The sequence below is a fragment of the Pleurodeles waltl genome, chromosome 5 (genome assembly GCF_031143425.1).
Source record: "Pleurodeles waltl isolate 20211129_DDA chromosome 5, aPleWal1.hap1.20221129, whole genome shotgun sequence".
NCBI lineage: Eukaryota > Metazoa > Chordata > Amphibia > Caudata > Salamandridae > Pleurodeles > Pleurodeles waltl.
The window spans coordinates 1,819,730,059-1,819,745,687 of NC_090444.1; the positions used below are offsets into that span (position 1 = coordinate 1,819,730,059).

The window sequence follows — 15,629 nt, forward strand, 5'->3', positions numbered from 1 at the left end:
GTACCCCTCCATAAGGATCCTGTTGAGGATGATTTGTTCATTTGAGGCGCTAACTGTCTCACAAGTCTACGCAATGCCTTCCCATGCTCAAGGGCATGTTAAGACATGCTTACGATATATTTCAAGACCCTGCTAGAGCCCGTATTATTACTCCAGCAGTGGAGGAAAAAATACAAGGCTTCTCCCTCAGACCCTATCTATATCAAGAGTCCGATTCCAGCAGACTCTCTAGTTGTGTCAAATGGTGGGAAGAGAGTTGACTCCCAAGCTGCTCAAGATGCACCACCTCCTGATAAGGAGAGAAAACACATTGACGCATCAGGCAAGCATGTGGCTGCTCAAGCGGCAAATTCCTGGTGTATTGCCAAAACGCAGGGACTCATGGCTATGCACGATTGTGCCCACTGGGACGAAATGGAGCAGTTGCTCCAATACCTCCCAGAGGAGCACAGGAAAAGAGGGCAAGAAATTGTTAGCGAGGGACAATTGATTCCCAACAGTTCTATAAGCTGTGCTTTGGACTTGGCTGATACTGCAGTCAGAGGTAGCAAAACCAGTGTTCTTTTACGCTGACATGCATGGCCAAATATTTCTAGATTCAGACGAGGTACAAAAAACAATATTACATGTACCATTCGATAAAGAGCATCTTTTCGGTCTGCAAGTAGGTCAGGCATTAGAAAAGATGAAAAACAAAATACAATGAGGTGGCAAAATCCATGGGCATGCTACAACTTCCTGCCTCTTGTGGTGCTTTTCATAGGGCACAATACAAGCCAGCCTCTAAGGGCCACATGTATGAACACATTTTCCCATAGACATAGAATGGGTAAAAACCTTTGATACATCTGGCCCTAAATCTTTTTCAGGTGAAACATCTTCATCATACAGTAAAGGTCAACTACACACATCCTCACACAGAGGTTTTTACTGGGATTCATATAGGGGAAACAACTACAGGGGTAGATGTAAAACACTCCCCTTGATCCTCTACCACGGTCTCTAAATAGGGAATTACTCCAGCTTCCCTCCGATTACCAAACCCCCGTAGGAGGGCGCCTTCAGTTATTTCTCCAAAATTGGCAACAAATTACAAGAGATCAATGGGTGTTGGATAGTATCCAACATGGTTACTGTCTGGAACTCAGTTGCACACCTCCAAACATTCCACTTCGTTGTCACAAACTTTCACAGCGTCTCTTCACTCTTCTCAAACAAGTAGTGCAGTCTTTGCTAACAAAAGGGGCAATAGAACCAGTTCCTATTCAACATCAAGGAAACCCGGAGTGTGTTCTCTTTACTTTCTCATACCCAAGAAAGATGTCTCTATAAGACCTACCCTAGACCTCAGACCTTTAAACCATTACATTATATCAGAACATTTTCATATGGGCACACTCCAAGATGTGCTCCCCTTGCTACAACAGGGTGACTTTCTATCAGCACTAGATCTAAAAGACGCCTATTTCCATATTCTTATACTCCCAGCACAGAGCAAGTATCTCAGATTTGGCATAGAAGGACAACATTACCAGTTCAAGGTGCACCCATTCGGAGACGCCACGGCACCAAGAGTGTTTACAAAATGCCTAGCGGTGGTAGCAGCTTACCTGTGCTGACGATAAAAAATTAATGTGTACCTCACCTAGACAACTGGCTCATCAAAGCCAGCTCTCTCAAACAGTGTCTCCCCCCACAATCAAGCCACAATAGACTTGCTTCACCTATTAAGGTTCATCAATTTTCAGAAGTCACATCTCACCCCACTTCAGGTACAGCTTTACTTTGGAGCCATAATCAATACACAGATGGGCATAGCTTACCCAAATACAGCAACAATACAGAACTTTCAAACACAGCTTCTTCACATTCGCCCCAGTAAACAAGTCACAGTGAAATCAATCATGAGACCTCTGGGAATGATGGCTTTTTGCATGGTCTCAAGTACAGGGTCATTTACATGTTCTAGTGTTCGTAGATGACCGCACCTTTTGCTCTCTGCAGTGGTGGAACAAAAACAACCTCTTGAAAGGGCGGCCATTTCTGGACCCTGTTCTACAAGCCATTCTGACAACGAACACAATTGTGGAGGGGTATATCACATTCAAGACCTCACAATTTGGGATTTTTGGGATCCTACTCGCAGACCCTTGCACATCAACGTTTTAGAGTTGCTAGCTGCTTATCTAGCACTCAAGGCCTTTGTGATGCATCTCATCAACAAAGTAAGCCTCATCCACACAGACAACATGACAGACATGTTTTATCTGCAGAAACGATGGGTACACACTCATTACAGTTTTCTCGTCTTGCACAGACAATTTGGCACTGAGCTATTCGCCATAAAATTTACCTGTTAGCGGAGCACCTCCCAGGGTCACGCAACAATTTTGTCAACCTCCTCAGGAGGATGCGGCAACACGTCCACAAGTGGGAACTCCATCCTAGAGTCCTCCAACCTTACTTCCAAAAGTGGGGATTTCCAAACATAGATCTATTTGCAACAAAAGAATACGCAAAATGCCCAAACTTCTCCTCCAGGTTCTCACACCCTGAATCCATGAGGCAATGCTCTATGGTTGATCTGGCCTGGGATATTTGCCTATGCTTTTCCACCTCTCCTTCTCCTTCTGTTTGTGGTTCGGAGGCTCAGGCAGACTTCTCTCTCCCGGGCAAGACAACCATGGTTCATCACTCTACTGAACCTGTCAGTAGCACCTCATGAGAAGCTTCCCCTTCACCTGGACCTTCTCACGCAGAACCAAGGTAGGATCAGACACCAAAATCCCAAGGAGTTAAATCTTGTAATTTGGCTTCTGAAGTCACAGTATTCGGGTATTTAAATCTACCTCAATAATGTATAGACATTCTTAAAGAAGCATGCAGACCAACCACTAGAGCATGTAATGCAGCAAAGTGGAAACGCTTTGTTTACTATTGCATTTCTAAAAACTGGGATCCTTTCCAAGTGCCGGTATAAAATATCATTGTGTGTCTTCTCCATTTGCAACTAGCAAACCTGGCATATACCTCTATAAGATTACATTTAGCAGCCATAGCTGCTTATCTTCAAAACAGACATGTTTCTCTTTATAAAGTCCCTTTCATAAAGGCTTTTATGAAAGGACTAAAAAGAGTGATATCGCCAAGATTACCTCCAGTACCTTCTTTGAATATAGTACTCACTAGACTTATGGGACCACCATTTTAACCACTACATTCATTCCCTCTGCAGTTTCTTTCATGGAAAGTAGCCTTCTTAGTTGCAATCACTTCCCTGAGATGTGCGATTCGGCTCCAGGCATTAACATTATAAGAACCATTTTTACAAATACATAAAGATAAAGGTGGTCATTATGCTTTTGGTGGTCACCTGACCGCCATGACGGCTGTGGTGGTCGGTCCGCCGCCAGGCCGGTGGTGAAGACCTCCATATTACGACTGTGGTGGTGAACCGCATCCATTCATGCACTCCCCCTCTCCGCATTCATGCAGACACCCAGACACTGCATCCATTCATGCACCCAGACACCCCCATTTGCACACATACACCCCCATGCGCACACATGCGTCCAATCCCCTCCCCCCCCCCCCCCTTCGGACTATCAACTTACCTTTTCCAGCAAGGTGGTCGCCCCAGGAGGGAGTGGGTCCTGGCATTTTCCACCGCTGAAAGGACTCCGCCGTGCCGTATTAACATATCGTAATACAGCCGGTGAAGTCTTGTTGGCGTGGCGGTGCTGTAACTGCCTCTCTTCCTCTCTCGGCCAGGCTGAAGGGGTTGGATTTCTGCCCGTTTACGGGTGGAAATCCTTCCTAAGTCAAAATATGGTGGTCTTCAGACTGTTGGTGTCAGCCGCTTTTCCAAGACCGCCGATGTCGTAATGACCACCAAAGTGGTTCTTCGCACGACCCCAAAATTTCTATCAAAGGTAGTATCTCAATTCCATCTCAATCAAACTATTGAGTTGCCGTTTTTTTCCCACAACCTGAATCAGTTCCTGAAAGAGCCCTATTCGTTGGACTTGAAAACAGCGCTTATGTTCTACATAGATAGAACTAAAACATTCAGAAAGACAAAACAACTTTTTGTTGCCTTTTTTCTCAACCACATTAGGATAACCCTATTACTAAATCCAGCATAGCAAGATGGATTGTTAAATGCATGCAAACTTGTTATGCAAAAGCTAAGATTCCACTACCTATTAACCCTAGAGCACATTCAACATGTAAGAAAGGTTCCTCTATGGCATTTCTAGGAAACATACATATAACTGACATTTGCAAGGCAGCTACATGGTCAACATCACACACTTTCACTAAACACTATTGTGTGGATGTTTTAACACGCTAACAAGCCAAAGTAGGTGAGGCAGTTCTGCATACTATTCTTCAAAGCTCTGCAACACCCACAGTTTAGGCACCGCTTCTTTGGAGGCACTGCTTTACAGTCTATGCAGAGCATGTTTATCTACAGCTTCAAATGCCATCAAATGGTAAGTAAGCATCTGTTTGTGGCATGTAGTGCTGTATATTCACATATGCTCACCTGCCTCCCCGGACACCTGTGGCTGTTAGTCTTTTGTTATACATTCTCATGCATGGTTATTTCACTTTATCTTCATGCTTATCTTTACACTGCACTTCATACATCACCACCTGTGGAAAAACAATCTTAAGATGGAGTTGAGGACCATGTGCATTGTTAGCAAGAGGAGGAGTCACTTTACCGCATGACTCGATAGACTTTCCGACCAAAAACTATTTGTAACCTTCTGGACCCAACACTAGATGGCAGAAGTATGCAGAGCATGTGAATCTACAGCACTACATGCTACAAACAGATGCTTACTAGTTAAGTAACATTTTCCTTTATTGCTAAGACCTAGCCCTTCTTTAAATTACAAGATATCTAAAACTAGAGGTTGCAAAGATGTTTCAGTGAATAAGCTGGATCACCAGCTTAATGGAAATAGTCAACTTTCAACGTCTATTTTGTTCATAATACACAGAAAATTCGAATTTTTCTTTCAAACATAAATCTGACTCTGATTCCAAATATGATCATCCTTCAGTTTAATAGCTCATTTAAAAAATGAATGACCTTGTGAGTTTCCCCAAATTTAGTGGAACCAGTTTCTCCTTACTTCTAGAAGTTTCACACTCAACTCATCTTCAATGGACACACTGGAATTGCCTATGGTTTTCCTAGCATCATACTTAGCTTTCCTGGAAGACACAGCTCTCGCTTTAATCTTAGTTAAGACTATAGAAATTTCTTCAAGATCTGTAACTGTTTCTCCAAGCCAAGGGGATCACATCATGACGCACAGTTTCCTATTTTTGAATAGTTCAAGAGGTGTAACCCTAGTTGTTGAATGTGCTTTGCACTTAGAGGTTTCAGTGTAATCACTAAATGTCTTCTATCCAATCACTGCTGTAAGAAAGTGCCCTTTTTGGCATGGTTAACCCCCACTTTGCCTGATATTGATGCTGACTTGACTGAGAGTGTGCTGGGATCCTGCTAACGAGACCCCAGCACCAGTGTTCTTTCCCTAAACCGTACCATTTGTCCCACAATTGACACCGCCTGGCACACAGATAAGTCCCTTGTAAAAGGTACCAGTGGTACCAAGGGCCACCCTAAGGGACCCCTCACCAAGCACATGCTCACTGCCATAGCAGATTGTGTGTGCAAGTGGGGAGAAAAAGGTAAAGTCAACATGGCATCCCTCTCAATGTGCCAAGCCCACAAACCACTGCCTGTGACTTAGGTAAGTCACCCCTCTAGCAGGCCTTACATCCCTAAGGCAGGGTGCACTGTAGCACAGGTGAGGGCCTAGCTGCATGATCACTGTCCCCCACAGTGTCTAAGTCCATTCATTCTTAGACATTGTAAATGCATTGTGGCCATATTAAGTACATAGACTGGGAGTTAGTCATTACGAGTTCCACAGCTCCATGATGGCTTAAATGGAGCTTTGGTATCAAACTTCTCATCACAATAAACCCACACTGTGGCACACATGCCAGTGTTGGATGTTTTGTACAATGCACTGAGAGGGCATTTTAGCGATACCCCTTGTATTTTAACCAACCCTTTAGTGTAAGGCTGACCAGTCTGTGCTAGCCTGCCACTAAAAGACAAGTTTCTTACCCCATGGGATGAGAGCCTTTGTGCTGTCTGGAGTCAGAAACAAAGCCTGCTCTAGGTGGAGGTGCTTCACACCTCCCCCCTGCAGGAACTGCAAAACTTGGCAGTGAGCCTCAAAGGCTCAGGCCTCCTGTTGCAGTGTCCCGGAGCACTCCAGCTAGTGGAGTTTGCTGCCTCCCTGGATGAAGCCCCACTTTTGGCGGCAAGTCTGGCGGGAAAATTAGGTAAAACAGGAAGGAGTGACCACTCCAGCTAGGATCACCCCTAAGGTGTCCCGAGCTGTAGTGACCCCCTCCCTGCAGAGTCCTCCATCTTCATTTGGAGGACAGAGACTAATAGAGTTAGGAATGTGCCCTCCTCCCCAAAGGGAGTGAGTGGGTACAGGAAGGGAGTAGCCATCCTCACGGACAGTAGCCATTGGCTACAGTCCTCTGACCTGTAACACCCCTAAAGCTAGGATTTAAGGGCACCCCTGAACCTAGCTCACCAGATTCCTGGCAACGTCAAGAAAAGAAAAAAAAAAAAAAAACTAAGGACTACTAAGCTTGCACCAGCAGAGTAGACTCCTAACACCAACTGACTTGGCCCCAGCCCTACTGGCTTGTCTGCAGCTTCAGAGACACCTGTACCAAAAAAGCTGACGCATCCTGCAGGACCAGCAAACTCTACAAACCCCTGGAGGACTGCCTGCCCAGGAGAGGACCAAGAACTCCTGAGGACAGTGCCCTGTCCACAAGAAGGTACAAAAAGGACTCCAGAACCGCCCTGGATCTGCAAACCCCTGCCCACTCTGCACCCCACACCCACCATCCGTGTCCAGGTGGCACACCAGTCCAGAGCAGGTCTCCAGGCGATTCAGACCTTGTGTCCTCCCTGGATTGACACCTCCTGACCAACACAACGACACCTGCAGCCTGAAACCGGAGGACCCACCTGACCGCGACTGGATCCAACAAAGATTCCCGATGCCTAAAGGTACCCTGCACCCGCAGCCCCCAGGCCTTGGGGAATCCAACCGATGGTCTAGGGACATTCAACAGACGGGCCTCCTCCTTGTCCAGCCTGTGGTTTTTCAGAACCAAGCCCCTGGACCCAGTCTGCAGCATCTTTTGTGACCCCCGGGGTTCCCCCTATTAAAATGCACTGGGCGCCCAGCCGTGTGTTTGTACCCTGCACCCGGCCCACCCCTGTGCCACTGAGGGTGTGTGATTGGTGCCTACCTGTGCCCCCCCCCGTGCTCACCTAAACCCCCAGGTCTGCTCTCCGAAGAAGCGTGTACTTACCTTTTATTGCAATCCCGTTGCCAACTTTGACCTCTGCACCCAGCTAGCGTTGTTTTTTTAGTGGTGCACTTTTTGGGGTCAACCCAAACTTCGACCATCCTAACCTCTGAAGTCGTAAATCGTGTACTTACCTGTTTTCTGTGCTAACACTCCCCCCACCCCACCCCCCCTCCCCCGCCAAGGACTCTATGGACTCCTATGGAAAATTGCAGTGTCAATTTTTGAAATAAAAAATTGCTACTTGCTTATAAACTGTTTTATCTGCTACAACCAAAGTACATTTAATACAAATGCTTAATACCTACTTACAACTGTACTTACCTGCAACAAAGTTCTTCTGGTTCTAGTAATAAAGTAACAAAATATATTTTTGCTATATAAAAACAATTGGCCTGGAGTTAGTCATTGAGTGTGTGCCTAACTGCTCGACCACACTACCACAAAAGAGAGCATTAGTATTATCTACTTTAGCCTCTGTTAATCCTCTGGGGAACCCCTGGACTCTGTGCACACTGTACCTCATTTTGATATAGTATATTCAGAGCCAAATACATACAACTGCCTTTTCTGCAACCTAGCAATTTGAAGGAGCCAAGAGCAGTGTGAAGCCTGGTCCAGCACTCCACTATAAATGTTTATGTAACCTTTGATGTATTTGCACTAGCCTCAGGACATTTGCTGCGTAAGCTTGACTGTATTGCTGCTACTTTTTGCTTAGTATACTCTGGGAGCCTCAAGGAAAGGGGATTTGCCTTCCTGGGATCTTCCATTGAAAATAAGAAAATAATAAGCACTAAACAGTCCAGAACATGTTTATGATCGCAGCGGTCCTATTAAAATATATATACATATATATATTTTTGCACTTGTTTTCCAGAATAGTCAATTTATAAAACAAAACATATTGTAGGAAAGTACCCCTTTTTGACATGGTCACACCCACTTTTTGTCTGGTAGTTGATGCAGTTTAGACTGAAAGTGTACTGGGGTTCTACTATCCACATCCCCAGTGCCAGATTTCTTTCCCCAAAACTGTGCACTTGTTCCCCAATTAGCAATTCCGTTGGCCCTCCCTGTAAGTCCCTAGTAAATGGCATCCCAGGTACCTAGGTCATGGCTACCAAAGGTCCCCAAGGGCTGCAGCATGTATTGTGCCATCGTCAGGGATCCCTCACCTAGCACATGCGGACTGCCATAGCAGTCTGCATGTCTTGGTGCAGCTAAAAGTGAAAACACAACATGGCACACAGCCTGTGTGCATTGTCCCCCGACACTGTGTGCAATATATGTAAGTCACCCTTACTGCAGGCCTTAAGCCCTAAGGGAAGGTGCATTATATTACATGTGAGGGCATATCTTCATGAGCAGAAATGCCCTGATGTGTGTTTGTCAATTTTTAAGCATAGTGGGTGAACAGGAAGGCTATTGTAAGTACATGTGCTGGACACTGGTCAGTTCATTTTTCCCAGCTTCATGATGGCTTTGCTGAAAATAGGGATGTTTGGAATCAATATTAATAAACACTCACTGATGCCAGTGATGGATTTATTAATAGATTTAGCCAGAGGACACCCTAGAGGTGTCCCCTGAAAACCTACCATTTACCCATGTGCTGGCTGACTAGTTCTAATTAGCCTGCCACTATCAGACAGGTTTCTGACCCCAAAGGGTGATGGCCTTTGCTCTCGAGCGGACAGGAACAAAAGCCTGCTCTGGGAGAGGTGTTTACCTATCCCACCCAACAGGATGACCAATGAATCTTCAATTCAAGGCGGGCTCCAAAGAAACCCATCACCCTTGATTTGCAGATCGGGCTTCACTCTGAGGAGAGATGCAGACCCCTCTGCCCTGGGGCCCATTTGGCACCAGGACAGGCAGGAAATTTAGCATTTAGGGAGGTGTGTCCACCACTCAGGTCAGCCCCACCCCTAAGAAGAGCTGCCTGATGTGAACCCAACATTTAAAATTCTGCAGTTAGGCACTCTGGGACAGGGTTATGCCCACTTCCCACAGGATGTTGTCATATAGAGGGGGTGTAGTGAGCCTAGGGGTAAGTAGCCCATTGTTTGCTACCCTATACCCCCCCAAAATGTAGCATTTAGGTGGCCCCTGGAACGAGGAAATCTGATTCATGCTTATCTACGAAGAAGGACGTTCAAGAGTCACAACAGCAAAGACTGAGGAAGAAGCACCTGACTTGGCCCCAGCCCTGCCAGCCTGTCTGCTGTTCCTACCGTCATCTTGTCCTGCAAGCTGTTATGCATCCAAAAGCTTGGAAGGGCTACCTGCCTTCAACAAAGACCCAGGAACTCCAGTGGAGCAGCAGAGCTGCTTCCCTACATCTTGCAGACATCCCAAGGGAGCTGCAAGGACTCTGGACCACTGAAAACCTGACACCTGAAAGCCCCACTACATCCAAGCCACCTTGCCTGGGCTCAAGCCTCTTCCTGCAGGCCCCCTCAATAGCAAGTGCTCCCGGCAGAGAAAACCTGATGCCTCCCTCGCCACCCGTCCCCCCTGGCCCATGGAGAAGAGGACTCAAGGTGTCCTGACGTCTCCGACCATTCCAAGATTTAAACCCACCAGTTGGTTCACCCCAACTGGACTCCCAGTCCTATCCTGCAGCCTCTTTGTAACCGGATTGATACCCATTGACTAACATTATGCACCATACACCGTACTACACCTATGCACCCGGCTGCCTCAGTGCCACCCGGTGTGGCCTGGTGGTGTGGTCCCTGACCCTTACCCAATACTTACCTTAAGTCCAGGAGATTGGTCCCTTACGTCGCTGTATTATACCTGTTTGCTGTATTTGTTTTTCCTCCATAAATTGCACTGTTGACTTTTCAAAACTTTGACGATTTTTCTTGCTAAACGTACTCACCTGATCATATTGATTCTGGTGCCTAAACATATATAAAGATACCTGTTATTTTTGTAAATTGGCATTGATCTCCTTATTGAGTCATGTGTCATTTATTGACTGTGTACCAATGGTAAGTGTCCAACACTCCTCTCTGATAAGCTTAAGGCAGCTCGACCACACTGCCCTCTATGAGAGCACCTTAGGATTGCTGGAGCAAGCCCCTGTCCACTGGGGAGGGAACCATGGACGCTTTGCGCAATATATCTACTTTTGATATATCATATAAAAAGCCAGCTCCCTACAATATTGCAAAAGCCTGATGCTGGCTATATTGGCCATTTTTCACACACATCATCTTTATCCAATTTCAAATAAAGTCATTAGATTTATAAACAGGATTAGAAACATTCTTTCACAAACGTTTTTTTTTTTTTAATTTAAGGAACGCGAATAAAAATAGGGCAATGTAGCTAATTCGGCTGCAGCCTAAAGAGACTGGAAAACGGACACTGCTCCTTTTAATAAAGTGCACTGCACAGCATCCATCTTGCATTGCCTGTGTCAGTTGCTCCAGTTCTTTTTCTTTTTTTTTTTTTCTTTTCTTTTATCCAGTTCCTGTCTTCAGGATCCTGGCTCACAGAACTCAGCTTTTCTGTAGGAAAAACCTTTCAAAATCTTCCATAGTTGACTTCATTCAATACCATTTCAGTTAGAAAGTGTTTTTGGATGTTTTTATTATAAAACATTTTCTCTTTCCCTCAAAAGTGCCCTCTTTTTTTGACAAGTGCCCATCTTGCCGCAGACCAAAGGCTAAAACAGACCCTCACTGTCTGTGTCCTTTGCCTTCCAGACACTCTTCTTCCAAGACAGTAAAAAGTCTGCCAGAAGATGTCAAGAAAGGCTGCTGAGAGACAGAGAGAAAATTCGATTTAATTGCAAGGAGGCAGGCCAAATACTCTAGGAATTGCTTTTTGGAAGGTGCAGCCAGTGTGGGACAGACCCTTATGTGGGCTCCCCTAGAATGACATCCAGAAAGAAAGCAAGGACCCAGGTCCATCTTCGTCCTGGTCAATATTGAAATCTACATTTAAGCTACATGGAGGTGCCACTAGTTCACTTTCGAGGGCTGATTCAACATCGAAGCACATTTAAAAAGAATGGGAATCTTTGTCTCCCCCTAGCTAGATGATGTTGAGGTTGTGAGATCGGGCGATGTTAGCGAGCAGAGCCATGTAGACGTTGAAGAGGTTCAGGCTGAGGGACGAACCCTGGGGTATGCTGCAGATGATTTTGGTGGCTTTAGAGCAGAATGGAGGGAGACGGACTCTCTGAGTTTTGCCAGTGAGATAGGAGGTGACCCAGTCCAGGGCTCAGTTGTGGATTCCTGCGTCGCTGAGGCGTGTGCTTAGGGTGTGCTGGCAGACGGTGTGGAAATACGTCTCAGAGGTCCAGGAGGATGAGGGATCCAGTTCTGCCGTTGTCCAGTATGGTTCTGATGTCGGGGCGGCGATGAGGGCAGTTTCGGTGCTGTGGTTGCTGCGGAATCCGGATTTGGGTGTGTCCAAAGTGCTGTGCTCCTCGAGGAAACGGGTCAGATGTTTGTTGACAATTTTCTCTGACTTTTGCCGGGAAGGGGAGCAGGGAGATGGGCCGGAAGTTCTTGAGGTCCTTTGGGTCTGCCTTCGCTTTCTTGAGGAGGGCGTTGATCTCAGCGCGTTTCCAACTCTCGGGGAGGGTGGCGGACTCGAAGGAACTGTTGATGATCTTCTGGAGTTGGGGTGCGATGACCGAGCTTGCTTTGTTGAAGATGTGGTGAGGGCAGGGGTCGGATGGTGAGCCGGAGTGGATGGTGTTCATGATTTCAATGGTGTCGTTGTGGGTCCAGGAGAGCAGGAGGCTGGTGGTTGGTGAGTCTGTGGTGTCAGTGGTTAACGGGGTGGGGGGAAGGGGGTGTCAGCGGTTGAGTGCAGAAGCTGTCATGGATGTCTGCAATTTTGCAGTGGAAGAAGGTGGCTAGGGAGTCTGAGGTCTTGCGATGGTGGGATGTTGTTGACATTGGAGCCGGGGTTGGAGAGCTCCTTCACGATGTTGAAGATCTCCTTGTGGCTGTGTGCGTTGTTGTTGATGCTTTTTTTTAAGGCGGTTCTCTTGTCGGTTCGGATGAGATGGTGGTGTCTTCGGATGGTGTTTTTGAAGGCTGTGTGGTTGTCCAGTGTCTGATCTTGGTGCCACTTCTTTTCGAGTCTTCGGCATGTTTGCTGGGATTCTTGGAGGTGTGAATCCACTTCCATATGAATTCTTCAAAACCTAGTTGTTGGAGAAACTCAAAAGTATCTTTCTAGCCTAATCTGTCAAAGAATTGTTCTAGGTGAATTGAGATTATAGCTGATTTTGAGTAGGGCATGGGAGCAGCATCTAATATCTAAAATAGTCATCTGGTGTTAAGGGACATATTGCAACCTGGAACACAAACACTCTGGTTTAGATGTGCAAGTATGAGTAATGTTCCCAACATTCAGTGGCCCTAACCCTGATTGTTTTATAATCAATGTTTCATATCTATAATGGGTGATACAATGCGTTAAATAGAGGGTCTTTGTGGGCTTGAGTATGAACACTATAATTGTTTCCCTTACAGATCCTGTTACTGTGCCAGTCTCAACTTTGGTGTGCCTCTCTAAAGTCGGGGACCTAATGGGTCTGTATGGATTGCATACAACTCAACTGGCAGACTATCAGCTCTAGTAGGTCTCCCTTTGGCCAGTGCAGTTATTGCTTTCCTGGTTTCTTGTACTGTCAAAGGGAATTCTAGTGTTTGATTTGTTCAGGTGTCGGTGTGATGGCTAAGTCTGCCTCTGCACCGTGGTTCGATATCATTGCATCTAATGAGTCAGGCCGTAATGCTTAATTTACATCACTTTTTGTATACAATATTCCACCAGTCGTGTTTTGAATAGTCGCTCTTAACTTTCTATCTGCATCCGATCTTATCAGACAACCCAGCATGTTCCCAGCCTTATCACCTTCAGTATGTCTTCTGGTAATGTATGTGTTATAATCTGAGACTATCTTCTTTTGTGAGTAAGACATGTAAGGGTTCCATTTTAATTTCTTGTGAGGTCTTGATGCAATGCCTTCGTTTAATGATCTTGAACACCTCCCATTTTGTATATCTTTTGAGACCATACCATTATTTTCTGCATATTCTAGCCTAATTGTTTCTCTAAATGTGAGATCCTCTAATGTGGTAAGGTGGAGATGCCAAGTAGGATCCCTTTCTTTTTGCAATGGAATATGGTCTGAGACCATTCAACAAAGATCTTCAGTTTGTGCCACCCTCCTGTGAACACGTGGTGAGCAAAAGAATATGTGTAGCCTCACATGCAGATTGTGGGGTTGCAAATATCATAAATATTCTCTGTTTTCAAGGTGTAGAAGTCGCCAGGTGTCTATTTCCCATGATGCTGCCCAGGCACTCGGCCCCTTTGCTGCTTTTCTTAGGAGTGAGTTTGATAGAGAGAGGTGCGCTCTATCAGATTAACATTGCATGCACTGTTGAAGTCTCTGGCCACTAATGTTGTTGCCTGGGGCAAGAGGACACCATTTGAGACGATGCATAAAACTGATACTAGTCTGTGTCGGGGGCATAAACTCTTGCTAACATGATCTCTTTCTCCTCAAGGTTGCCTAGGACTGTGACAGATTATCATTTGTGCTCTGTGCCTCACTAACTGTAAATGGACCTCTAAGCTTGCCAGATCACTGCAGTTATGGTCTCCCATCTAGGACAAAGGTTTAATAACAATATTATGAAGCTTCATTCGTTTTGTAAAACAACTAATTTTATAGTGGGATGATGGCTCACTCTCCACTGTGGAGGCCTCCTGCAAGCCAGTATACATTCTGTTGTTAAGCGTAGGACAGAAGTGAGTAGAGCCTTGGGACTTAGGGAAGATTACATCACCCATCCAGGGCAAGCTGTGAGGCAGCCATCAGCATCCTTGTTTCACAAGTATTGATTTATTTCATCCGCAGACTTGGGAGTTACTTTGGAGGTCTGTGTTGCTCTGGGCTGGTGTCCATGTCTGTTTCTGTTCCAGCCCCTCCCATCCGCCTCTTCACCACTAGGTGTCTGTTGCGTTCTCTTTCACGCATTGGGTTTCTTAACACACCCCTCCACTCTGCACTCTGACTATACCAATAGCAAAGTACAGCTTCTCCTGCTCGATGCCCCTGAACACCTCCCAAAGTCGGACTTCTGTGTTATTACCCTCTAACTCTTCATTAGGGATATTGCCCCTCATGGATCGGTTTTCATGGTCCTTGCTCTGGCCATGAAGGAAGATTATCTCGGATTTCTGTTTTGATACCGTTGCATTGATGTGTAGCAGTGGGTCCGACTCTGAATTAGCGCTAAGCTGGGTTTTTGCCAGATCCAACCTGTGATAGTGAGTGTCTGCTTTGTATTACTAATAAATCCGTGTGCAAATCTGCTCCTTGAGCCCTCAGATTGCCCACAAGAATCTTGTTAAACTACATCCAATTCTCTTTTCATATGGGCTGCAGGAAATGGTCAGTCTTTCCCACCTTAGGTTTCACGGTGGGTTGTGAATTCTCAGGTGTCCTGTAATGTGCCAAACGCCTGGTGTTTCAGGACTGTCGCATATTAGTTTGTGATCATCAGTGGGTAGCCTTCTCCAAGCGTCCACTCAGATGTTATTTAAGGCTGGAGTACCACCATAGAGGTCTTCATTCAGGGGCTGTGGAATTAATTTCACACGACAATGTGCTCTAGTCGGCCATGTCTCACTGTACAGCGTTGCTCCTGTGTAGGAACTCCAGCACTCAAAATCAAGGCTTCTTGTTGTGTTCCCTGTGGGCTTGGCCCCACTTTGCCTGTTTCCGGGACCTACAGTAAGACAAGTTACCTTTTCCCCTGTCAGTGATGCCACAACAAAATCACCCATCCTTGTTACTGATTGTTCAAGAGTTGTGTGCCCCTGATATTCATTCCTCCTCTGTCAGGATATTGGACTATAGATATCGTACTCGGACCCCGCATGGTCTCCCCTCCAAGCACCGTCACCAGACAGGGTATGAGGCTTAGCACTGTCTCAAGCTCACCTTTGTGCTTCTCTTTCCTGGGATATCTGTGTCCCTATGCTAGTCTGCCGGCCCGTCAGGTGGAATCTACCAGCTACTGCTTGGCAACACCTCTTGCAGATCTTCACTGGAGTCTAAAATGGTATTTTGTTTGCACTGGAGAGAGTGCATCCCCCACAGACCGTCCTTCGAGATGCTGAGATTCACTGGCTCCTCAACC

At 46.0% G+C, this 15,629-nt stretch overlaps 1 protein-coding gene across 5 annotated transcripts in view; it reads left to right on the forward strand.

Moving 5' to 3' along the window:
- The window catches only part of CMTR1 (cap methyltransferase 1), a 419,501-nt gene that overhangs the window by 230,957 nt on the left and 172,915 nt on the right, over window positions 1-15,629 (forward strand). The window lies entirely within an intron of this gene.